General features: G+C 39.9%; 1 long non-coding RNA gene across 1 annotated transcript; it reads left to right on the forward strand.

The window, feature by feature from the left end:
* The first annotated feature begins 17,932 nt into the window (after nucleotides 1–17,932).
* Nucleotides 17,933–25,441, forward strand: LOC309355412. The gene is made up of 3 exons (XR_014162535.1): nucleotides 17,933–18,096; nucleotides 22,238–22,379; nucleotides 25,395–25,441. It is a non-coding gene; the product is annotated as an uncharacterized lncRNA (long non-coding RNA).
* The last annotated feature ends 2,310 nt before the right edge of the window (nucleotides 25,442–27,751 follow it).

Below are 27,751 nucleotides of genomic sequence, written 5' to 3' on the forward strand. Positions count from 1 at the left end.
TGTCATCCCATCCCTAACTGTGCCACCATTTCATTAGTTTATCGAATCCAGGAAATATATTTTTCTGCTTCTCCACCTACCCATTCCTTCAATGACCTTATAGGTTTCCAGCAGCAGCATAGGTAAGCCGCTTGGGTGCCTGCCAGCCACCTCTGCCTCACTTGCAGGCACCGCACTGCCCGAAAAGGTAGTGTGGGGCTCGCGTTTGCCCCTGCCTCTCCCTCAGCTGAAGGAGGGAGAGAAGGAGGAGATTTTTGAATTCTGGTTATAGCTAAATAAATACGAAATAGTTGTGAAGTTTGCATGTCTTAGAAATAATTGCAGAATGTTAAATTCCAGTTGTTGCCATTTTCCTCATTCTTATCAAGTATAAAACTAAAATAGGCGCTATCTTTAACACTCAAATCCCAATCTGCGAACTTTCATGCGTCAGCATCCTGGGGTGTTGTGTAAGCCTGCCAACTGACGTAAAAATCATGTTTAAAAGCAGGTTTAAAAGGAAGGCTATGAGTGTGCATAGAGTGAAATTATCCACATAATGGAAGATAACTCACCCAACAGCTTCATCTGAAATTTACAGATGGTGGGCTTTAGTTATCTTTCCTGATTTTAAGTCTAGTAGAATAGCCTAAGAGATGAAATATAAGTTCTATGGTGCTTGTGATACTAAGTCCTTTAAGACCTTTGAGAGCTCATAAAGCATTCGAGGAAATTATAGACACCAATATTGATCAGTTCAAGGATGGTGCTGAGACATCAGCTTACTAATTAGAATGTCCTCCACTTCGTTAATTATCTTTCATGTTCCTCTTTTGTGCAGCAGAAGGAACTGAACAATTGCTAATGATGGATAGCCCACATCCAACTTACTCCGGGTGGTTTATTGAACAATACTTCCCAAGGTGTTTTAAATAAGCTATTTTCTTTCCACTGGCACAATGATTCTAAAATGGCGGCCACCAACAGATGAACAAGTTACCTTTTAGATGGCTTTCTAGATTGGTAGCAGTGGGATTGGGAAACAATGCCATGAAGAAAATGGACAAATTAATATCCTCCTGATTCAAGAAGAGTGGCTGGCAATGTTTTATTGAGCAGGCCCCACAGCAAAAATTGAGGGAGAATCTCTGCTCTAGCTAATCCCTGTGCCATTCATTTAAAAGGTCCAAAATGGCCACTCCTGCTATATGCCCAATGTTCAGAATTATTCGTAATATTATGTATGTTGGATTTTTTAAAAAAATTACCTGACAAGCTGAAACAGACCTATGTTTTACACTTCCTCAAAACCCCTCCTAGTAAACATGGGATATCCCACTCCTTCCTCTTCTCTCCAGTTTTTGTTATGCTTTTCCTCTTGGATTTACTCTTTACGTGGAACGTTTCAACAAGAAGGCTTTTTGAAATAGGAGTCCTTTAGGCCAAAGCAGCTAAACTCCACTGCTAGCATGAAAACTAGGTTTTCCCTGAAAACGTATCTTCAGCCTTTCCAGCTTCTCACCTAGAGCTTGCACCTGTTTCATTAATAGGTATTACGTAGAAGTGATGCTTCTTGTCCCTTTATTACACCAGGCATATTGCCTACTCTTCTTTGTACTGTAGCAGGACTCCCATTTTGTTCCACCTAAGGCAGAAACGGCAAGCCGATGAGAGTCAGATTAGTGGGCAGGAAAAGTATGGTTCACAGATTTGGAGTGGCAATACATACTGATGAAAATTGATCTGATGAAAATTGGGACATCCTATTCTACATCTGGAAGCTTCTTTTACATTTCATCTCACCGCATACATAGACATCATACACACATCTATATCAGTCACCTTAGCCAATTACAACCTCTCTGCTGAACTTATCTTGCAGGATTGTTGTGAAGAAAAATGTGCAAGGGAAGGGATTGTGTGCAACACTTTACACAGATAATTTCAACACACAATGTTCCTATACATTGTAAGGCCATACAAAATGTAACTCTTCAAAGATATTTGGGGTTGTAAATGTTGGACAGATTGTTTTGTATTTTGTTCTGTAAATTGCTTTGAGATGCTTTGCGAGAAACAACCAACAATTAACAACATCGCCAAAATACAATATGGAGAAACTTTTTTAATGTTTCAATTTCTGGTTCAGAATCAGCTGTTAGTAAACTGCTGTGTCAACATTCATTGGCTCTTTGCTTCACCACATCAAACCATTTATTCTTATTGTCAGCAAATTTTCCATGCCATGCTTGCCAGAAGTGAATAATGCTGTCAGTTTTCCTTCTTAGTAAAATAAACAATTTATTTCTTCTAAGATCAACAGGCTTCTTTCCTCACATTCAAGTAAACAGAGTGCATGTTCTTCTTCAAGTTTCTCTTTTGGTTCAAGAGGCCTCCTTACCCCCTGCCTGTTGATTTTTAACATGGAATTTTATTTTTGAATAACCTTTAAAATACAGGGTATGGAAAGAGAGAGCATATATAACAATGCAACGGGTTCGCTAAGTATAGGGGAAAGGAAATCCACTGGCTACAGTCTTTAATATGTTATTGTTAAGTTTGTGGGGCAAGTAAGAATGTAATGTCCTAAAGCGATACTCACCAGCTATAGAAAAAAAAAGGAAATTCAGTTAAATTATTTAGCTGAAACATACTTTGGATGTGTCAATTATTTTGCTGAAACATTTTTTTTCTTAAAAAAATATGGCTTTTATTCTATAGTTCTTTGCATAGATCCTGGAGGTTTCTGTGGCGATGCTTTGGCCCCAAAGTCATAAGTGGTACATTTTATGCAAACTCTTGGCTAGGTACCCCTTTCAGTTACCTGAAAGTATACCTCAGAGGTCTTTACATTATTGCAGTCTTTTGGGTCTCCTCCTATTTCATAGTGTGAGGGCATCTGTCAAATCTAAGGCTGCACATTATTATTATTATTATTATTATTATTATTATTATTATTATTATTATTATTATTCTGCCCTATACCCGGAGGTCTCAGGGTGGTTCACATAAAAGGATCACAGTATATAAAATAAAAATAAAAGCAATAACCCAATAATACCCTCTGTAGGGGGTAATGAGCTGTTTCCAACTTGGTAGGCGGCCCACTCAAGGTGAGAAAAGACACCAACTTTCACTCTGTAGTATCCAATTATCCTTTAGAGTAGCAATGTCATGGCCAGTGGTCAAGCACACAAGGGGTTTGGCAGAGAAAGGTTTGCTTGCCCCTCTCCCAAATTGGGGACGTTGGTGATCCCTTATCTTAAAGTCTGCAAGACTAAACTTCTATTCTATTCCTCATGCTTTCTAAATAGCATTAAAGGAAATCAGAACAGACCAGTAAAAAAAGAAAAAGAAAGGAAGGATACATCTACAAGAGGACAAGAGGTAGCAGATCCACTCCTAAAGCAGTTCAGTCCTGACAGTGGTATGAAAATAAATTATAAATGCAAGGATCACTCTGGTCAAGGTATCTCTGTCCAGGAATGATCATAGCTGATGTATCAGCAGAAGCTGGTAATAGCCGCTCCTCTCTACAGAGGTCTCTTTGGCCCCTAGCAACAATTATGAATTCTGAAGCACTGTAGAACAAGAGTAGGTGCAGCCCCATCCAGAGTACATAGATCCCACTCTGGATCTAATAGAATAGGAACTATTCACCCCCAGACAAAGGGTTTCTTATCAGGATTCAGTTATAGTTCTGACCTCCCTGAAGGATGGAGATTTGATTTTGAGCTTGAACTGGGCCTAGAGTTGTTAACAAAAAAAGAAACAAATGAAGAGGCAGTTATGTAGTGGTCTGAATATTGCCTTATTTCTTTTAAAATAAGGACCCTCCCCGCCCCATAATCCAGGATTCCCCTCCCTTCAAGGTACCAGAGGTTTTGCTTTCATTGCCCCAAAATCAAAATTGACACTGCGACTCAAGCTGCAGTGCATGCTAGAGCACACATTACTCAACAGAGTAATCACACAGCAGATTAGGCTTGAGGCATGGATAGTATACTGTACTAAGCATTTATTTTACATAAATCAGGACAAATAAAAACATGGCCTCTCTCATCATTCTTCTCAGAGAGCGAAACCAAAGCAATACAGAGCGGAAGTTCCGCTCACACCAGCAATCTGTGCTGGTATGTAAACAGACATGTGACATGCGACATGTAACAATCCCACATATCTGCAGCAAAGGGTGGAATGGAATTCCCAACAGAAAACACTCTAGTCATATGGATTCTTTCCTGCCTCCTTTATGTTAAAAGGGAAGCTGTGTATTCTGCATCAGCTGAAGTTTCAGAGCAATTTTCAGGGGAAGCCTCTTGAAGACTACTTCACAGACATTTTTAGTGATTACAAGTGCACAACAGATAGCAACCAGTTTGGACACAGCCAGTGTAACTGATGATATTTGCAGCAACTTCCTCTCCTCTGTTAAATACATTTTTCCCCAAGTAGCAATGCCAGGTCTATGAACAGCCGCAGACTATGGCAATGTTATGGCAGAGCAATAATAGCTATCCTGCAGAACACAATCATGCTTACTGCTCCCAGAACATCCATAGATCCCAATAACTTTAGTATTATCATGTCTGGAATGAATTCACTTTCAACCTAAAGGCCTTCATCCATTGGATTATGGTCTTCTAAGCACTAATTTGGGGTGCTTCTCATTCTGGGTGCTGAATAAAAATATATATAAACAAGAGTATGGTCAGAATATTGACACGGTCAAATGCAAAGCTGAAAACAGTTCCTCTCAGAGGTTTCACATAAATGTTGAACAACCTTAGTGAAAGCACTACAGAAGTCATCAAGACAGATCTCAAAGAGCTGAGCACATCACCAAAGGCTATTATTTGCAGTCATTCTGATTTATTTATTTTTTAAGAGCAAAGCCATTCTAAAGCCAAAGCTCTTATCTGACTGTCAGTCATTGCAGAAAACATGAGCCAGAATTCCAAAGGCTGTGAAGAAATCCATAGGAAAATCAGAATGGAGGAGTCTGCTCACTCAGCTTCTAGATCCCTGGATCTCAAAGCGTGTGGCAGGAAAGGATGGCAAGTGTGGCACGAAATTCAAGATCAAAGAATTTTTTAAACATTTCAGTGTAATATAATATCAAAAGAGTTTGTCATAAAGTAGACCCAATATAAATGAGATTACCCAGCAAAAGCAAGCTCACGCCTCTTAATGAGTTTGTGTGCATATTTAAAGTACATATGTAAGAGGCTTGTTTATAATTATATTTCAGGATTGATTCATGTTCTTATGTAGCTGCATTGTTTGATACTTTCTGGATGTCCCATGGTCATATTATGAAGTAGTTGTGTTCTATGTTATGAATCAAACACTGCTAGTTGTTGTTATTTTTCGCCCACCAATTAATTTCTTATAAATAAAAAAATTCATGTGGTGTGAGCAAATTATTAATTTGAAAGTGTGGCCCAGAGAAAAAAGTTTGAGAGCCACTGTTCTAGATGGTCAGTCAGTCTTCCCCCAGGGCAATGAGAGCAGTCAGAAGCCAAACTGAGGAAAGATATTTTATATCCATGAATTTCTGTAGTTTTCACATATGTTTATGGAGCATGTCACATATTTTAATATGTTAGCATTTTAAACAAAAATGGCAGAACAAGCAAAGTAAGATAGCAACAAATTGTAGCTATAAATAAGATAGTTTTCCTTCTCCCTCATTTGTGGATGGGCGTGTCTGTTTTGCTTTAAAAGCTCTTTTAATAATGACAATATTTTCCATTTCCATTATGAAATATTGAATGGGACATTTTACACACTCTCATACCTCAAATATTTGTTACCGGGAGGGAGATGTTTCACAAGCAATGCCACCAAGCCTTGTTGTGATTAATCCAAAATGTCACCACAGTAATAAAATACTGTCCACAAGTCTCCTTAAAAACGAGACTCTCTCAGGTAAATGAACTCGCAGGCAATGAATCACTGACATCTGAAAATGCTTTCCCAGAGGCTACTTTTTCTGTTTATGACTTTTCCAGATTAAACTGTTTCAGAAATTATACCATAAAGTAGATTGAAATCTAATTGAATAATTCCTCTTTTATTTTATCTTATCCTCAAAATTGTACTATCTCCAAAAATTGTGACTTGAAATATATGACGGGAGAAGCTAATGCAGCTGAAGTATGTCACTGTTGCTTGTAATCAGTCACGAGTCCTTTCTGCATGGTGCTGTGACCTTTCCGCTTGGTGGAAAACGAGAAGCCATTTCATGCTTCTCTGGGAGGTGCAAGACAGCTTGCATTTTTTTTAGGGCAGAGGTAACACAAAGGCCTTAGGGCAGCAGGCACTGGATTAATGCAGTGGTCCAGTCTGATAGGTCCCAGGTGAGCACGAGGGAGCATATGAGAGACGCTTGAGGTATTCAATCTCTGTGAGTTCTGGTGCGAACTCACCTGTTGCTCATGTTCCAAACTAAGGTACGAATCTGAATGTGATTATCCTTCAGATTTTGTACTTCTCTGGATATTACGATAACTGTTCCTGGTTCAAAAAATGTATCAAAACACATTTGAAAATATGTAGGATAGAACCAATTTTGAATGAATATATTGAGATAAAATACAGACCCATCAATCTGTATTCCGTGATAACATGCAAATTTACATGAACTTCCATGCAGACTTTTTTCAAATATGCAGATTAATTCAGAAACGGGTCAGAACAGACTTATGAATGAACACATGGGAAATGGGAACACATGGGAAATAAAAAGAAGATCCCATTGCACAAGCAGAAATCCTTGTGCTAGTGGAATGTGCTGGCATTGTAGGGAAGGCAGGTGAAGAGAGGGCAGTTTAATTGGGCTTTTGACTCGCATGTTATGGAATGGTTGCTTTGGCCTGTGAATTATAAAACAAAATCCTTCCATAGTATATCCATAGTACATCCATAGTATATCATAGTATAGTATTGGCTCTATATATCTGAAGGAGCATCTCCACCCCCATTGTCCAGCCCAGACTCTGAGATGCAGCTTCAAGGGCCTTCTGGAGGTTCCCTCACTGTGAGAAGTGACATTACAGGGAACCAGGCAAAGGGCCTTCTGAGTAGTGATGCCATCCCTGCAGAAAGCCCTCCCATCAGATGTTACTTTTGGCCAAGTGAGTTTTTGAACCACCTTGTAGAATTATAGATCTCAGAAGCATCCAGTGAACACCCAGTGAGCAATCTAGAACAAACCCTGCTTCAAAGCATGACATCTTATGCTGCACATGGATAAGCCATGACCCCTGTGATTCCCCATCATCCCTGATCAATGACCATCCTAGCTGGGGTGGATGGGAGCTGGAGCCCAGCAACATCCAGGGGTTCCACAACCCTGTCTTTCCCCAGGATATTCTGGCTTGATCAATAGCTTACATGGTGAGATAAGCCTTGTAAGTTACAAGCCAAAACAATTGTTCATATTGTTCATTTGTTCAACAATCCAGGGAAGGTGCTGCAAGACTTCCACGCCTTATTCATGGTCTGAATCCCAACTTTTGAGAGCTCCCATTCGCAGAGAGTTGTGCTCATGGAAGGAGCTTTCTGTTCATTAGGGTCCAAGCCATTGACTTTATTTTATAACTCCAAATGCTTTTATGTTCCATATTATTACCTTTAGAACTCCCATGTACAGAGGCCAACATGAAGATTCATGTAGGAAATTTGATTTCAGTTTTCAGTGTAATTCAATCCTGAACGCTTCCTCAATGGTGAAGCTCTGTGCTGTAACTGAATTTATTTTTATAATGTTTTCTGCTTGGCTGTGCTGTTGTCTTGGCTAATGATTTCAACATTTTAAAGCGTATAAGAGAGCAGACAGGGAAGTCTCTGTACGGAGATGTTGCTGCTGTTTATCTTTCATGGAAGCTTATGGTTGGAATATATTTGTGACTTCCAGCATTTTTACTATAGATGCAAAACTGGGAAGCATACAAAGTCCTTCATCTGATCCTTGTAAAATGTCATGAAATACTCCCAATGTGTCTTTGAAATGGAGGATGCATTGATTTATCTGTATTTCCGTTCTGTTCCACGATTGAAATAATTGGGTCCCTTAACTATTCCTTCCATTTGTGTTGTGTGTGAGAGGGGTCCTTTCTGTTTTTATTTAATGCCCTACTTAAGAGCACTACTGTAGATACACTTATAGAAAAACGTGAATTCACAGGCAGTCATTTTTCACCTAGTTTCATTAAGAATGTGTTCATGCACAAACTAGGACAATCCTAGAAATAGATTATGTTGTAGATGTGAAAGTTAAATGAGTTTGCCTCTTATGTCATTTATCAACACAGAACCAAATTTCAGTGAGAAAAAGTGGCGGGTGGAGAACAAATCAGGAGACTGGAAACTTTGGAGAGGGAACAAAAGAGACTCCACCTCAGTACTAGGCCTCTATTATTCACTTAGCTTTATTTTTGCTTAGCTCCACATTTTTCTAGAGAATTTTCTTGTTCTGAAGCCTTTGGAGCCTTCTCTTTGAGAAGAGAAGGGATTTCTTGCTTTGAGCATATCCCGCCTTCCATTTTTGAAGTTGCTAGCCTGCCTTTTTTGGTCTGGGTGTTTGGCTCATGAAAAGTTTTGAACAGATGCAAGTTTTATAGGGTTTTGTTTCTTCGATTTTAAAAAATTGATTTTACCTTATGTTTATTCCCTTGTGAGGCTCAGACTTTACTTTTCCAATTTTCTCTTTATTTTTATCTGAACGTATTTTCCTCCTTGAAACCTGGAGTTATCTTTTTTCAGATTCTCCTCCTGACTCCACAGAAGTCAGATTCACAGTTCCCAGTTTGGATTGGTAGCTATATAGAATCATAGAACTGTAGAATTGGAAGAGACCCCAGGGTCATCTAGTCCAACTCCCTGCAATGCAGGAATCTCAACAAAAGCATATATGGCAGATGGCCATCGAAGCTTTGCTTAAAACCTCCAAGAAAGGAGAGTCCACCACCTTCCAAGGGAGTCTGGTCCACTGTCAAACTCTTACCATCAGAAAGTTCTTTCTGATGTTTAGTAGGAATCTCCTTTCTTGTAACATTAATCAATTGGTCCTAGCCAGAACTAGACAAAATACTCCAGGTGTGATCTGACCAAGGCAGAATAGAGCAGGACTACTTGATTGGAACACTGTACTTCTGCTGATGCAGTCTAGACACCTAACAGTTACATCTTCCAGCCCACATTTTACTAGCTTCTCTGCAAGAAGATCATGGGGGACTTTGTCCAGCGCCTTACCGAAATCAAGATACACTACGTCCACTGCATTCCCCTGGTCCACCAAGCTTGTAACTCTTTCTAAAAAAAGAAATGAGAATCATCTGGTATGGTTTAGTTTTGCTCTCACAGACCAACCATTTAATTATCTTTTCTAGTATATTTCCTGTCATTGATGTCAAGCTAACGGGTCAGTAGTTATGTAGGTTTTCTTTTCTTTTCCCCCGTTCTGAAGATGGGACAACATTTCCCTGTCCCCAGTCTGCAGGGCCCTCACCTGTTCTCCAATAATTCTAAAATATTATAGACAGAGGCTCTGATATTACATTTGCAAGCTTCTTTAGCACCCTTGTGCTAAAGGCCCCGGATATCAGGCCCCGGATATTTGAATTCCTTTAAAATACAGTGGTGCCTCGCAAGACGAAATTAATTCATTCCACGAATTTTTTCATCTAGCGAATTTTTCGTCTTGCAAAGCACAAAATCCCATAGGAATGCATTGAAAATCAATTAATGCGTTCCTATGGTCAAAAAAAGTCCAAACAAAGCCAAATTTGGTACAACAAGAGTTTATTAAGTGCTCTTTAAAGTCACACATACTGTAAAGAGCATTTCAAAATTCAAACCCAGAATTTTTTTAAAAAAACAGCAGAGTGGCCCAATGGTCACAGAAAATCATAAAAATGCAGGGGGAAAAACACAAGCTTCCAGATTCTTGCAAAACCCTCCCCAACTGTTCCCCCAGCCACCCAGCACACAGAAATTCAAATCCAGAATTTTTTTTAAAAAAACAGCAGAATGGCCCAATAGTCACAGAAAATCATAAAAATGCAGAAAAAAACCCACAAGCTTCCAGATTCTTGCAAACCCCTCCCCAACACCAAGTCCTTGAATTCCAAACACCCCAACCCAAAATCCAACCCCCCCAAAAAAAGTTTTAAAAGCTTAACTTACCAAATGGCTGCAAAAGAAGTTTTGGAAAAGCTTCAAAAATCACCAAAGTCTTTAAAAACCTCAAAAAAGGCTACTATGTACACTGCGTTCTATGAGTTGCTCCTCAAAGTCAAGTCGCAACTGTATTAATTGTGTTAAGAAAAAGAAAACAAACTTGCAAGACGTTTTCGTCTTGCGAAGCAAGCCCATAGGGAAATTCGTCTTGCGAAGCAGCTCAAAAAATGGAAAACCCTCTCATCTAGCGAGTTTTCCGTCTTGCGAGGCATTCGTCTTGCGGGGCACCACTGTACCCAGGTCTTCCCTTACCACCTTGGGCTGCAGCTCCCTCCTTGCATCATTTATTCTGTTATGACTAGGTTGGGCACTGCTTTCCTTTTGGGTGAAGACAGAGGCAACGTAGGTATTGAGCAGTTCCACCTTCTCTGTGTCACCCAATAGCATTTCTCTGTCTTCTCAATGCAGAAGACCAACTACTTGCTTGTTCTTCCTCTTGCTTCAAACACAGCCAAAGAAACCTTTGAAAAATTATTGCTACCTCTCTTGCAAGCCTGATCTCATTTTGAGCTTTGGTCCACCTGTGCTTCTCCCTGCAACTGTTAGCTACTATTATTCTCCCACCCTTTAAATCTTTAACTTAAACTGCTGTATGGCTGGGCAATTAGAAAGTTTGTAACTACCGTAGTTTGGAAGTTTTAGAAGGATGAAATTCAGTAACTGCTTGGTTAATCTAATGTTTTTATTTTTTGCAACTGATTCATACATTTTAAAAATTCTTATATTTCAAATATTGCTGGTTTGTATATTTTTATCACTTCTGTGCTTTGATTTAGATAAAACCTTCCTGTTAATTTTATTTTCAGTCTTAACTCTGGTCCCTTTCTGCCATCCCAACTCACTGAAGTAAAATGCAAGAACCTATTTTCAGCTGTTTGTTAGACCACAAACTACCTTATCAATTAATTTATATAAATTATCAATTAATTTATATAATATATACACATTACATGGGTGTATATGTAGTTAGAATAAATAATTACAAAAACAGATATTTTATTGGCATTATTTTATAAATAGCATAAATGGGTTGTTAACTGACATTGTCAAGAATGGAATAAATCCTGTTGATCTTTGCTGTGTAAAATAAAAAAAAAATATTTCCAAATTGTTTTTATAATATGCATTCTCACTTCCCCTTTTTAGAAAATATGTATTGAAAGTTTGTTTTCAGCTACAAACAAGATGCAGTTGCCAGACTGAGTGCATATGAGGAAGATATAAGGCATTCTCCCCGTAAGTCACAGCAAATAATGCAAGAACTAACAGCACACAAACCATTTCTGATCCTTCTGCAACTACAGTGATTTGCACAGGAAAACTTAGATAGGGAGTTCAATAAATCCCCCTTCCAGTTTACCCTTAGCACAAGGGCACAAGAGCTGTCAAACACAGCTGTGGGAGCACCTTCTTCTCATCTCTGATGCTTATCTGAGTGCACCTTTACTGCCCAAGACCCCAGCCTGCTGACCTGGGCTCTAAGAAAAGTTGGAACTGCTGGATATGTTTATTTAATCCTTGAAGATATTTGTAAATATTAGGCTTGCGTGCTGGATCTGGTCAGAGCCCAGATCTGAAACTGAATCGAGCCCAATTTGGGAAACCCACCCAAAGCGATCCTGGATTGTTATGAGACAGTGTATCGGGCATCAGGCAGCAAGAAGGAGGGGCAGGCTGCAGCCTCTGCAATAAACCGCACGGGGCTGTTGACCATACGTTGAATTTGGGTTTTTAAACTCTAATTAAACATGCAGTTGGGAGGCAGCAGAAAGGCCACCGTGTCTCACCTACCACATTTAATAAGGGCTGGCCCCCAAACTGGGGCCTAGATCTGGGTCTGGTCAGCCCAGAGTTACAGCTACTCCTGGATCCAGGTTCTGAATGGGATGTGGAGGAGCGTGGATCAGCCTATTGCATACTCATTTTCTTAAACAGGTGATTTCCCCCATGACTTCATACATGGACCTGAGGCTGCAGTCCTACCACAGCCACTGACCAGTGGGGTTTCGTGGAACAGCAGGATCACCACATGCATGTGGCTGCCCAGGCAAGGCAGAAGGTGGGGAGGCCTGGAGCTTGCACAGATTGGTCCTAAGACTGTTGTGTGATGGTAATGGGACCAGCTCAGAATCCAACATATCTTGGTCTAGTTCAGCCCCTCCCTGGCATGAATGCCACATTTTGAGGCCTTCTGTTGGCTGGATTTCTGCCAGTGGTACTTCCGGCCACTTGCACATTCAATGGGTAGGAGAGGAAGCTCTGGGAGGTATGCTTGGGTGACAGAGTTGGGTGGAGGGATGCCTTCTCTCAGTCCCTGCTCACCACAATGCAGCATACCTGTCTCTAGATGTCTCTTTCTGTGGATTAAAGCGGGACACAAACCATGGATTAATAATCCGTAGATAAATGTGGGATATCAGGGACTTTCCAGCTGTAAAATGAGTATAACACTTATCTTCCTGTTCATGTTCAAATTATATGAGTAAAAACTGTAAAACATGTCACATATTAAGGAATCCATTCATCAAAACTTGGTGATAAAACAACTATTAATTTAATTTGGGCTGCTGAAAGGTAAGAGAATCTGGTCCCCCCCAAAAGACTATTTGTTAATAAGAATTATAGTATGGTATCAATTCTGTGAGACACTGACATCAATCAGGACAATGATTAGATTTCCACAGCCATCTTGTTTCTAATGACCAGGAGAACCTGCCATTAGATAATTAGAAGGAACTAGGGATCTGAATTTGGGGGCAATTGACTCGCCAGAATTCAACTCATCCTTCATAGGCTGTGAATTGGGGTCTTTATGGTCCTTTCCCATTTAGCTAAAAGCAAGATATGATTTGTGTGAAGTGTATATCACAGCTACATTGAGCAGTCAAAAAGAATAGCATTAAAATTAGTATACCAGCAGTGGAGGAGGGTGGAGAAACGGTTACACAAAAGCTTCACAGAAAACTAAGCTCTGCAGAAATCCAGCTTCTGATCTTGACTCAAGGCTGCAAAACTGTGAAATGCTTACAAAGGAAGGAAAGGGACAAAGCAAGAGATGAGAGCAGATACTGCAAAATGGAGAGCCATTTGGAATGTGAATGAGCAGGAACAAATCTTTGAAAAGGAGCAGACAGCTGGAATCGACAGTTGCTAAAGCCAGCAGAATCAATGGGAAGTGTATTTGGAGAAGCTCACGTTACTCATTCATGTTGCTTTATTACCGCATGCTCTCCCTTTTCCTCCGCAGAATAAAGACATAGCTTTCATTGTAAGACTTTGGGCCTTTTCACACACTACGCAGAAGCAAACACAGGTTTGTGACTGCGGGTGACTTTTCAAAAGATGTGGATGCTGCAATGAAACAATGCATTCCTCTTCCTCCATATTTTCAGGTCTTATGCCAAGGAGAGAGGAGCATACATATCCCCCTCTGGATGGCTGCACGTTATATCCATGCAAGGGAAGAAAAACCTTCCCCCCTAAAGGAAACGTACATGCTGCAGTCCAGTTCTATGGCCTGCAAGCTTGGGCACATAGTCGTTGGTGGAAAGATTTCATCTTAACATGCAGTGCTACATTCACGCCATACATTTAAAACACTATTATACCACTTTAAGAGGGACACGGGTGGCGCTCTGGGTTAAACCACAGAGCCTAGGACTTGCCGATCAGAAGGTCGGCAGTTCGAATCCCTGCGACAGGGTGAGCTCTCGTTGTTCGGTCCCTGCTCCTTCCAACCAAGCAGTTCGAAAGCATGTTAAAGTGCAAGTAGGTAAATAGGTACTGCTCCGGCGGGAAGGTAAACAGCGTTTCCGTGTGCTGCTCTGGTTCGCCAGAAGCGGCTTAGTCATGCTGGCCACATGACCCGGAAGCTGTACGCCGGCTCCCTCAGCCAATAAAGTGAGATGAGCACCGCAACCCCAGAGTCGGCCACGACTGGACCTCATGGTCAGGGGTCCCTTTACCTTTATACCACTTTAAACAGTCATGGCTTTCCATCAAGGAGCTCTGGGAGCTGTAGTTTGTGAAGGTTGCTGAGGGGGGGGGTATCATATTTCCCTGCCAGAGCTACAGTTCCCAGAGTTCCTTGTGAAGAGTGATTCGATGTAAAACCATTATCTTGAATCACCAGGTTAAAACCAGGTAGTACTGACACCATAGTCCTCCTATCTAAGCCAAGGGAAACTCAGGCTATGTCTGGATGTACTTGGGATTCACAAAGGCAAGGACCAAACAGTCCACTCTCTGTCTTTTGAACCCCAAGCGCCACAGCTTACTCAGTAGCATAGCACCAAGTAGTCAGGTATCAGATTCAGAGCCAAGCTTAGTCCAAGAAATCATACCAGGATAAATCCAATACCTTATTACACCGCTTATTACGCGGCTTATAAACGCAGGCATGAGAACCCATTACCAATAAAAGGACAATCAAGAAAAAGGGGTAACATTGTAAATTGTAAATCTGAGGACAGAATAGAAAATAACAACACCAGCCCACCTAATACCAACCATGAGTGTCATTGACCCCATTGAACCAGCAAGCTGCATTCAGGCACAAGTAGGTGTTTCATAACAGGGGCCATAAGATAAAAATCAGAAACCATCTTTACACAAAAAAGACCTGGAAGCAGGAGGGCAGATAATGCTTAGCCAAGCAAGGCCTAGGGATGTGCTTCCCAGCAGTTGAGGGTATACACGCTCATTGACAATGCAGCCACTCAGCTAATTTCTACACAGTCATAGTAACCTTGATGCTATCTTGCATCAGACATTCACAGGTGTCAAGATAATAATAATAATAATAATAATAATAATAATAATAATAATGATTTATTTATACCCCATCCATCTGGCTGGGTTTCCCCAGCCACTCTGGGCGGCTTCCAACAAAATATTTAAATACAATAGTCCATTAAACATTAAAAGCTTCCCTAAACAGGGCTTCCTTCAGATGTCTTCTAAAAGTCTGGTAGTTGTTTTTTCTCTTTGAAGCTGATGAGTGGAACTCTCTCTCCCCAGCCCCCAGGGAAAACTGTACCCAGAATGCTGAGTATGTTTTTGTTTAATAAATATAATTTTTATTATTTTCCAATACAAAAAAAAATACAATTATGCCAAATTTTCACAGATTTTCACAAATTTGTTACATTTTAGACTTCCTTCGGATTCTCTGACAATCATCCATATTTACTTCTCAGTTTACGCATTTCTCTGTTTATATTGCCATTAAACTTCCTCCCACTCCTGTTTGTTTTTTTTAACAATATATCTCTGTTTTCATAGTGCTTCTTGGAACCCCACCAGTGTTGTTTGCACATCACATATTCTTTTCAGATATTCAACAAATTTCCCCCAGTCCTCGATGAACTTTTGGTCTTGAAGATATCTAATTTTTCCGGTTAATCTGTCCAGCTCTTCATAGTCAGACAGCTTCATTCTTCAGTCTTCTATTGTCGGTATCTCCTCTTGTTTTCATTTCTGGGCCAGTAGAATTCTTGCTGCTGTGGCTGCATATTGGAAAAGTTTACAGTCTTTTCTTCTAATTTCATTCCCCGTCATTCCTAAAAGAAAGGTCTCTGGTTTCTTTACAAATGTATATTTTAACATCTTTTTCATTTCATTATAGATCATCTCCCAGAAACCCTTCATTTTTTTACATTCCCACCACATATGGTAAAACGTACCTTCTTTTTCTTTACATTTCCAACATTTGTTGCACGTCTTATACATTTTTGACAGTTTTACCGGTGTGATGTACCATCTATAAAACATTTTCATGACATTTTCTTTAAGTGCTGTGCATGCAGTAAATCTTAGATTCTCTGAGTATGTTTGTAGCTCTTCTACTTTTATCTGTAAGCCACCTTGAACCCCTCTCAGGAAAATAGGTGGAGTAAATAATAATGATGATGAGGATGAGGATGTCATTTTAAAATGAGCCAAAGAAAGAGGGATTCCTTTGTCAGTATTGGTGCTTTTCCAGATCTCTCTCCTTGTCTAGGACATGAAATTTTGGTACTTTTCACTGGGCATCACCCCCCCCTTTCAGACTTCCATGCCAGGAATGAGTAGAACCAATCAAAGGCAGTGCCAGAAACTGTGCCCAGATGATCGTGAGATGCTGGCATTATACAATTTTGGGCACAATTGTATTAAAAGCCACAGAAGGGTGTAACAGGATCCATGGGTGCAATTTTCCCTATAGATCCCATAAATTGAGTTTGTCAAGGCCACAAATACAGCTAATTAACCCTGCTGAAAAAGTATAAATTGCTCTGTTACAGGGACCATTTAATAGACAGAGTTTGTGGTACAGGAGGGAAGAGGGGAGCGCAACCCCGCTTTGTGACGAGACCGCCAGTGTGGCATGACTTGCGGGGAGGGAAACAATGCCCTAAGGGGGCGGGGATGTTGAATGAAGAAATTAAGAAAACTGTGGCTTATGCTGTTGCACATAGCAATGAGTCCCATAAAAGTCAGGACAAAAAGAAAGAAAGACCCAGCACTTTTTAAGCAATTCCCGGTCCAGCATTCTTGCTGGTGCTGTGGTTTATTTATGCACCTAGAAGACTCAAATGCAGGTTTCTCTTTTGCCTATGACAAATAAACCAGCAAGCTGCAAAGAACACCGAAAAGATAATGCTGGTGGCAGAGGAATCATTGATCTTCCTTAAACTAACATTAATTTTAGAAAGGCAGCTGGAGGGCTGTTGGTCTGCTCCATACAAGCTGACAGCAGTAAATTGGAAAACAAAGCTTGACATCTTTCCATGCGTTCCTTATTGTACGGCAAATTTTTTATAACACCTAGGTTCCCGGCTGGCTGTAAATTTCACTTCATTAAAGATTTCACATCTGGAGCATAAATATGCACTCTTTAAAGTAATTAGCTCTTGGAGTAGTCTGTCTGCAATATAAATGACAACAAACCCCAACACAACTTCTGACTGAGCATTTTGGTGATAAAGTTTTGTACAGATGTGAACTTGGAAAGATATCCTTTATTAATGCAGCAGAGTTGGGAGCAAATTTGAATGGAGGGGAAAGTTTAACCAAATTAATTATAAAAAGGACAGCATGAGCTTGAGGAAGATCCAGAAAATATACTGGGCATTACCTCACTTTCTAGTTAGGAAAATGAGTAAGAATTGGATGTATTTTTTATGAATTGTAGCTTGAAAGGGCACTGCTTCTTCTTGCTGCCATCTGAACTGCAGTCTTTATTTTTCATCTACCATTCCAGACCTCAGTTATATCAGAAAGGCCTATGTAACACAATAGGGTTTATTACATTAAGTCTAATTGGCCATGATCCAGGATACTGAACAAAAGAAACAATAGCACGAGCACATCCATATTTTGAAACTTGATTAATTTTCTAAAGATTGGTTATTATTATATAGTTATCTTACAAAATAGATTGAGAATAACTCCAGAGCGAATGGGCGGTAGAATGGCAAATACAATTCAATGTAAACCACTTTAAAGTGATACATGTGGGTGCAAAATAAAATCTTATTTTTGCATATGTGCTAATGGGGCCTTGAAATGGTGGTAGCTGACCAGGAATGAGACAATAGACAGGTGTATGCAGATGGCAACCCTATGCTCAGCAGCTTCGAAAAAGGCAAATTCCATGCTAAAGGATTATGAGGGAAGGAATTGCAACTGCTGACATCACAATGGTATTATAGAAATCGATGGTAAGACCACATTTGGAATACCATGTACATCTCTGGTCCCCTCACCTCAAAAGGGGTATTGTAGAGTTTGAAAAGATTCAGGAAAGGGCAACCAAAATGATCAAGGAGATGGAAAAACTGCCCTATGAGGAAAGGTTGCAGTATCTGGGAATTTTTATAGAGGAAAAAGGTGAGTAGGAGGTGACATGACAGAAGTTTTTAAAATTATACATGGAATGGAGAAAGTGGACAGAGAAATTTTTTCCTCCCTCTCTCACTAGAACTTGTAGACATCCCTTGTAGACATCCAATGAAGCTGAACGTTGGAAGAGACGGGATACATAAAAGTCAGTACTTCTCCACACAATGCACAGGAGGCAGTGATGGCTTTGCAAGAGGTCTAGGCAAATACATGGAGGAAAAGGCTGTCCATGGCTACTAGACATTGTGGCTGTGCTCTGCCTCCATGGCTGGAAGCAGTAATACTTCTGAATACCAGCTGCTGGAACCTGCAGGAGCAAAGAGTCCTCTTATGTGTGGGTCCTGTTGGCAGACATCTGTTTAGGTGCATAAAATTTCATAGTTCACCCATCTCTTATTTCCCCCCCATCCGCTGTGACTGTGTATATTTAAAAGAACTAGACATGCTGCTGGAGGTTGTAGTCTTACAAGAGAAAGAAAAACCTGTAATCTTCCAAGTTGTCAGACAAAAGATTAGAACAAAAATTACGAATGACAACTATGTATAGAGCATTTGCAAAGCAACCGGTTTTCATCCTAAGATACTAAAATTGCCTGAGAATCACCTACCTCATGGTTATATAAGTTTGCCTCTGATGTAAGGCAGAAACAGATTTTATAAACCAAACAAGTAAATAGCCAATTAATCCTTAACAATTTATAAGGAGCAGAATCTTCATTTCATTAATGCTACGAATCAATACCTATACCCATTCAAGAGACAGCAGTGAATAGGGAGACTTGGGTTCCTTTCCTAACTACCAAGCATGGATGGTATTTCTATGTAATGAAATCCCAAAGGCAGAAAAGATTTAGGTGGAGCTGAGCAGAACCTTCGTCTTCCCATCACTTCTCTGTTCCAAACTATCCTCTTTATTGCTATGATAGAATAAATCCCAACAGCATCTTCTTTCATATTTTAGTGAGTAACTATCTACCATCTGAAAATCAAAAGTGAAATCACACAGGCTGTGGAAAATAAAGGACAATCAGTAAAGAGATTGGTAACTGAATAGTTCAGGCATGTCAGGAAAGAAATCATAAAGGCGAAGGTGTAAATGGGTGACAACTTTCTGGAGTTGTTAGACATAATTAGAAATATGTCAGAAATAAATGGAAGACCGAAAGCTACATTCATGTGCTATATTTTCCTGCAGCCCTTGGTTCAGCAACAATTTAAGGGATGTGGAATCGTAAAGGAGAAAATGGACCAATGCTTCTGTTTTGGGAACATCACAAAGTCTGGACTGGGACATTCTCCCAGTTATAGATATTTCCCTTCTGCACCTATCCACCGCAGAAAGTCAGATTTATTATGACAGGCTCACAATAGCTTACTTGCCCCCTAAAAATGAAAATCTGAGGAAGATAAGCCCCACCAGCTATTATTTTTATAGACCATCATGTAATAATATATCCAATTTTTATAATCATTAATACTCTGACCACTTCTTGAAGACATAAGAAGAGTTCTACTTGATCAGACCAAAGGCCCATCTGGTCCAGTATCCTCTTCTCCCAGGGGCCAACCTTTTTTCCACTTTTGATTCTCGCAAAGAAAGGTGGGCCATAAATTTGTTTATATTGTACAAAAAATGGGAACATAGGGAGCTGCTTTATCCTAGGTTTGGCCATTGGTTCATCTAGCTTAGTATTGTCAACACTATCTGGCAGCAGCTCAACCGGGGTTCAGCCAGGGGGAATTCCCAGACCTACCTAGAGATGTTGGGGTTTGAACCTGGAACCTCCTGGATGCAAAGTGGAAGTTCTACTGTTGAGCTATGGCCCTTCTGTAACTGAAGCTATTGATAGACTTCATATATATTCTTGTCAGAACTTGAAGCAGGCATTTGATTTCAAATGGGACACTCTTTGTGCTTGGTAAGCTTGGAGGAATCTGTAAATTGGCAGATGAATTTGTTTGTTGATTAGGAATTGTGAAACCAAACATCAAACTCTCTAAGTATTGTTGCATTTCCAGCTTGATCTGTAACCTTTGCTATAGGAAACAGGCAAAAATGCAGGCATCAGTGATACTATCTGAACATTTCCTCAGGATACAGCTCACATAGATAGGAATAAACATTAACATATATAGTGTTTTTCTCCACAATTGTATACCAACTTATGATTTTCAGAATTATTTCCTTCTACATTTTATTTACATTCCCCACAGTCATTATTGTAAAAAATGAATCTCAATGCATTTTTAATCTAACCCTATTTTGGAAGACATATGAAAATTGAACCAGAACATAAAGGGAAGGTTTACCTATAGTTGTGTTCAAGACTAGACTAGTTTTGACAAATTCAGAAGCTGCACACACAATATTATTGTTATTTATTTTCTGTGTTATTCTCATTTGGGAATCCATGATACATTTGGAAACGTAGCCTCCAGTGAAGAAAAGTCAGGTTCTGTTTTGCAAAGAGGAACTTTTTCTACATATATTACTGCCCGATCATTTTTTCTACCTTTTCTTCTGAAAGGCATTACAAAGTTTACAATTCATGCACAATGTTGGGTTCAGGAAAGATTACAGCTAAGGCAAATTCCGGTTTTCAAATATCCGTCAGCTCAGATTCCATTCATTAATTTGAGTGAAATTCTCACCAGTTTATGGGCTTACTATATTCAACTAGTTAGAGCTTATTTTTTCTAATGATAATGCATAATCTCTCCTCATGCATTTAACAGTATGTGTGAGGGCTTAAACTGAGGGAGCGGGTCTGGCGTGTGTCAATGAGGGACATCCCAGTGTCTTCCACCCTACCTGCTCTTCTTCAGGGTGTTGGGAAAGTCTAACCATGTTCAGATGGACGGGATTAGAATCCTCATTTCAAACAGGAGCTCTGATTAGGGAAAAAAGCAACAAAGGAAGCTGCCTTAGACCATTGGTCCATCTTGCTTAGTATTGTCTACACTGACTGGCAGAAGCTCTCCAGAGTTTCAGGCAGGAGTCTATACCTTGACAGCCCTACACCAGGAGATGCTGAGGATTCAACTTTTGACTTTCTGCAAGCAAAAGAGATGCTCTACCACTGAGATATGGCCCTTCCCCTCTTGCAGAGTTTCCGAACTGAGGGAAGATTGTTACCATATCCAGCTGGTTAGAGCATTTCTTCAGGCCTTCATAGAGGCTCTGGAACATGTGTGTCTGTACGTTGGGGGCAGGGCTTGCATGCATATCCCCATGCCCAAACATTAAGCCTACACATTTATTTTTTTGGAATGCCCAACAAAAGCTACATGTTGTGGCTCCCAAGGCCCATTTTCCCATGCCACGAATTAGAGCTTTCAAATAAAAAGGTGTTGCTTCTAGTCCACATGTTTGCAAAGCTATCGTTGAAGTTATGATTGCACACATATTGATTAAGATTAAAGTTTGCAAAGAGTAATGTTTCTGAATAATGACTATTGTTGCACACACTTGGAATGATGAGAGACTTCAGGGGTTCCTGAATTTACCCAGGGTTCAGTTTCCTTAGAGTGAAGTTCAGTGGAGAATGTAGTGTTTTTAGGATATATGGGGTTGCTTCCAGGGCACTATGGCAACACACCTGTTCTTTGTCAGCTCTTTAGACACATAAATGGAGGGTGTTTGTAGGCCTGGCGAGGGCCATTAACTTAACAGATAGTGGTTTAACCATTTCAGCAGTCTTTTCTACTATAATCTACTATGTTGTAGATACAAAATCTACAACATTGGGACCCAAGGGCATAATTCAAATAAACCCACCAATCTTAGAAAATATAAAAACCATCATAATATATATTCAGGATCCCTAATGTTCTTGAAAAAGACAGGTAAACCACATCAGATGTAGGCAACTAATGTTGTCTGGTTTTATTGTTGTAAATTGCTGTGGTATATTTTTATGATACAGCGGTATATAAATGTTTAACAAACAAACAAACAGACAATACCCCTGCTTTGTTGCAGTTTTCTGGCTCATGATATGTTTCTGATATGGTCCACAGTGCTGAACAAATTATTCATCTTTGATACTTGATTAAATGGCAGAAAGATTGTTGTTGTTAATCCGTATGTAGGGTTATAAATGTTTCTCATGTTTTACTCTCTTCCTAGCATGACGCCTTTCAGAGCTGAGTTGGGCTTCCCCTTGCTAGCATGACGCCTGTGCCTTTAATGACAGGCAGGAAGAAATTGAGAAGATGAAGTTCATTTCAGCATGAAAATGATATGAAAAGCCTTGTTAAATTTCTGTCAGGTAGGTGTTAAAGGAGTAGCCCTCCCAGGAAATAATTGGCAATTACAGAAGTGAAGGTTAACTATATAAAACCTGATATTTACCTGATGTTAGGAGACAAACTTCCCTTTTGCAAGCAGCAATGGACAGCATGACAGAGCTGCACCATTCAAATTAAAGGCAAAGCTACCTAGTTTGCAGTTCCCGAAATAATACACGGACTGAAAAAGGCATCCATCGAAATTTTCACTTCTCTGAATTTTTCAATCATGTTTGCAACTAAGTAGTGTGTACAAAAATGCATATACGTGATAAACTGTGTGTGAAAATAGGCATATTTGTGCAAATACAGCGGTACCTTGGGTTACAGATGCTTCAGGTTACAGACGCTTCAGGTTACAGACTCCGCTAACCTAGAAATAGTACCTCGGGTTAAGAACTTTGCTTCAGGATGAGAACAGAAATTGCAGGGGGGGGTGGCGGCGCAGCAGCAGCGGGAGGCCCCATTAGCTAAATTGGTACAGTGGTAAGAACAGTTTCAGGTTAAGAACGGACCTCCAGAACAAATTAAGTTCTTAACCCAAGGTACCACTGTAACATACAAAAATACATTTCGTTATGGGAAATTGCTTTGCACAATGTGTGCATTGGACAACACTGCATACAAAAATGTGTATTTTAGAATTAGAATATTCACACAAAAATGCTGGTGAACTTCCACGAGGACTTTAAAAGAAGAAAAAGAATTGGCAAAGTGATGTGGGAATGTGGAAAACTGAACTTAATATTAGAAAAATGAGAAACTGACAGAAACTGAAATTGACAAATTTCCCCATCCCTATCCTGGAGTAAATAATGTTTGTACTCTACACACTTTCAGTTTGCTTCTTCCTCTACAGGTGTGGCTTGCCAGTGTAGTCCAACAATTACCCCTTCTGACACCTTGTAATGAACCCTTAACCACAGAATGTAATGCATGTCTGTTAAAAGCAAGATTTATTGAGTTCAATGGGACTTACTTCCAGAGTTTAGAAGTAAGCGTTGAGAGTTTAGCTCAGTCAGTAGAGCCTGAGTCACTTAATCTGAGGATTGTGGGTTCAAGCCTCACATTGGGTGAAAGATTCCTGTACTGACTAGTAGATGATCCTTGTGGTTCCTTTCACTTCTACAGTTCAATGATTCTATTCCGCCTTTATAGATGGTTCAATTTCAGTTTCCACACTAGGGCTTCTGCATTCTAATTATTAGCACATCTGATTTGGTCCAAATTTAGCCAATGGTGAAACAAATACAAATAAGCTATGGTTTTTAAATTGTACTCTCTAAAATGTGCTTAGTGAACATCACAGCAACTAAATATGTTTTTGCTTGACATGCCATAGTAGGATAAGCGTTCGATCAGTATTTCATAGCACGATACAAGAAAACAGGGAAATGGTTTATATTTGTTTGATAAGGTTAACATTTTTTAAGACACTCAGAATAATTCTCTTTATAAGGCATGTCAAAATAGCATGTCTTTATCATCGCATAGTCACTTCGAACTGATGAATCTAATTTTCCGTAAGACTGACCGCTCTTCTGAGATTCCTGCGAAAGGCTGAGGGGATGCAAAATTAAATTAATATACTGATATAATATAGTGCAGGTATGAAAAAACAGTGCCACCATTAGTCTGAGTTGCACTGCTGCATTCATTTTTAAATATTGCCAAGATGCTGTGTAGGGTATACATGAAAATATGAGTTCTCATTAATGACCAGGCCAATTTATGAGAAAATAAATAGAGAGTCCGGGCCTTGTGCCAATGGCATGTATCTGAGAGGCTGTAGAAAGGGTCCTAATGCAAGGGTTTATGAGACTATTTTAGGTAAGGTCTATGTGCAAGTGCATGTGTTATACATATCATGATACAAATGCCCACTTCAGTGTATCTCAAAATTTAATGATGGTCTGCAAAAGCCTCAAAGGATGGTGATTATTGTAAGCCATTGCATATGCTAGGAGCTCTGCAATGCCTGCCTCACAACAGGGAGGGCAAAGGGTAAGTCCTGGAGGTACTTGGCATATAATTATCTTTGTGCTTTATTTGTGAGCTCTCTCTTCAACTGCAAATGGAATGAAAGGACCTAGGTGAGTTGCCTCACAGAGCCTAGATAAAATAAAGAGCTTAGGAAAGATTTTATTTTTTTTAAAAAAATAAGCTCACTGACTTCGGCATCCAGTATCTATTTCACAGTTTCTTCACTAGGGCTGCTTGTAAAAAACTCCTCCTGGGCTAGGAGCAACAATTCCCCCATCCATGATCTGATTATGAATGAGAAGGCTGATCTGGTCTGTACCACTGAGACCTGGGTGGGTGAGCAGGGTGAAGTTGGTTTCACCTAGTTGTGCTCACCTGGGTACTTGGTGCAACAACAGGGCAGAATCGAGGGAGGGGGAGTTGCTGTGGCCTACAGAAATTCTCTCTCTCTCTCTTTCTCTCTCTCCAGGCTCTCTGTCCAGTTCTTAGGTGGGGATCTAGTGTGTGTGTTCCTGGCATTGGGAACATTAGTTCCACCACACAAGAGAGCTAGTGGAAGGGAATTTCTCCCACTTTCCTCACACATACATACACACACCGCACCATCCCCAAATCTTCTCTGGAGTGTTGGGGAAAACCCAGAACAGATTGGGGACCAGAAAGTTGGAGAACCTTCCATTAGACAAGGAGAAATCCTTGCGCTAGTAGAATTTTCTCATGAGCGCTGTATTGAATACAAGTCTTAATAATGATTCCAAAATGCATCTAAGCATGGCCGCTCAATCACCATTAAAAAAAAAAGGAATTAAGCCAAATTTAGATACATCTGCTGGTGACACCTGTCAAGAACAACTGTTTTTGACGACATTTCCTGTCCTATTTACCTACAAGGGCATTTGTAATAAAACCTTCTGCAGAACCATGAAGAAACATTACAGCATTCTAATCTGGTTGGTCCAATTCCTTCATGTAGAAACCCAACTAACACTTTTCAGCTGTTTTTCTTTTTTTAGGTGCCTGATATATTTTCCTGCTACCAACACTTAGTAGTGAAATTTGGTACGAAGCTACGATTTCTCTGGAGTGCCATCCTGTTTCCCAGTGAAATTACTTAGCACACTACAGTGTGGATTTTGTCCTAACTGCATTTCTTTCCCCACCTACCCTCAGTCAACTCAAATTTCAGCTGAGACAAATTATAAAGCTAAGAAGTAAAGGTCAAGGCAAATTGCTACAGGTTATCTTAAATGTTGGTTTCCAGCTCAGTTATTGCTATTTCTCTGGTGGCTTTCAAGTATTTATGAATGTGGTGGCGGAAGCACTCATATGCCCACCTGCAAACATGTTGCCTACTTCTACGGGATGGCCTGGGCAGAGAAAATGGGGACATTAGCTGAAAATATCCATCCAAGTCTCATTTCATTTGTTCTTTAAGTTGTTTGCCAAGTACAGGTGTGGGCAATCTAAGGCTCTCCAGATGCTACTGAACTACAACTCCCAACAGCCCCAGAAAGCATGGCCAGGGAAGATGGCAGGTGTAGTTCAGCAATATCAGAAGATCCATGGGTTCCCCACACCTGGCTGAGTATATGAAAGGTGGGGTGGCGCTTCACCTCGTCTTAGTTGAAATTCCACTGGTGCATGATGAGATGTAGCTGCAGCATCTGCTTTGAGTCACTGAAGTAGACTAGCTGTTGCATTTAAAAATAATCCAGTTGAATGAGAAAAAAATGATGGAATAATAATAATAATAATAATAATAATAATAATAATAATAATAATAATAATAACTTCATACACTGTCCTTCAAAGATCTCAGGGTGGTTCACAACAGAAAAATGCAAAATGAAAATACAAAATATATAATAAAATGAAAACAAAGAAACAAAAACAAACCAATAACCCTCCTTCTACAAACACATTTAAAAATCCATAGAATGCTAATCAGCCAAACAACTGTCTGAAGAGAAACATTTTCGCCTGGTGCCTAAAGCTATGTAATGAAGGCACCAAACGAGCTTTCCTGAGGAGAGCATTGCCCAAGTGGATGGTGTGTTGAACTAGGATGATTTGGATCCACATCATAGCTCAGCCATGAAGGTCACTGACTAGCCCTAGCCAACTTAGCACATTGTTTTGTAAACATAAAATAGGTTGATCTCATTCATTCAAATAAACAAGATGCCATAAACAGGGCCATTTCAGCCTCTGCTGAAATGGTTTTACCCACCTGTAGTGGAAAATTTGTGAGTTGGTATGTGTGTGACTGGATCTGAGACTTCCACAAAGTCTCCTCTTATGATAACATTGCCATTGTAATTTTTTTAAAAGTTCTTATCTTGAGAGTCTGCATTGAAATTGTAAACATTTACATGAATACACTTATAATGAACCAATTGGTTTTCTAAAATGTCAGCCCTCTGGATCTGATACCACCTAAAACACTTATAGGTTTGGTGGAGGTTTGGGGGTCAATCAAGGTTGCTGCTCCTTTTGCTCACAATCTCTTTTTTGCAGGAGTTTTCCTTTGCAGAGGAAGGGAATTTTAACTCTTGCAAAAAAAAGGGGGAGGAGGAAAGCTTTCATTTATCTTCTGCTTTGCCTCATACAACTTGATTAGTCTCTGTTCAGTATTAAAATGTCAGAAGAACAATTAAACAAAAACAAATACAATATTTAGATCAAGGTCTTCAGCAAAATTCTCAAATGATAGGGACACCTTTTATGAAAACTGCACCTTGGAAATTGAGTTACCTTGGAACACAAAGCAAGCAAGTTCTAAAAATTACTGTGTTTGAACCGAAATTCTGGTTACAAATCAACTTCAGGAGAAGGAGGAACTCCAACAGACTGTTGCAGTGTGAAGTGCTCCTGTTCAGGTTCTAGCCATGCATCTTCTAGGATATTCAATTCCCTTCCTTCCTGGCCCCCCTGCCCCTGATCAGCCAGCCAGTCACCATTCCATGACAGCTGAACATATTCAGTCCTCATTGGGCTGCACTTGGTTTCTCTCAATAGGATTCCTCCCCCAAGATGATTCCTCCCCACAAGGTTGCAGGTGCCTCCCTCCGGTATGTCGATGGTACTGTTTGAGCTACTTAAGAGATGGTACTTGGAGAACAGACTCATGAAGAAAGAGAGGATGTAATGAGATAAAGGTTTGATGTGAGAAGGAATGGAGGATCATGAAGAAGAGTAACAACTGGTAGTAGCTAGGAAAAAACAAATAACAACAACAAATGCCTTGCTGGATGAGACAAAGGTCCATCTCTGTAGCTGATACAAGGTGGTCAGTTTTTAATTTTTTTAAAAATCAAGCATCTGGATGGAACCAAGAAGTGCCAGAGCCAGGATAAGCTCCCAATGCCTG

This window comes from Podarcis melisellensis (genome assembly GCF_964234715.1).
Source record: "Podarcis melisellensis genome assembly, chromosome: 1".
Classification (NCBI taxonomy): domain Eukaryota; kingdom Metazoa; phylum Chordata; class Lepidosauria; order Squamata; family Lacertidae; genus Podarcis; species Podarcis melisellensis.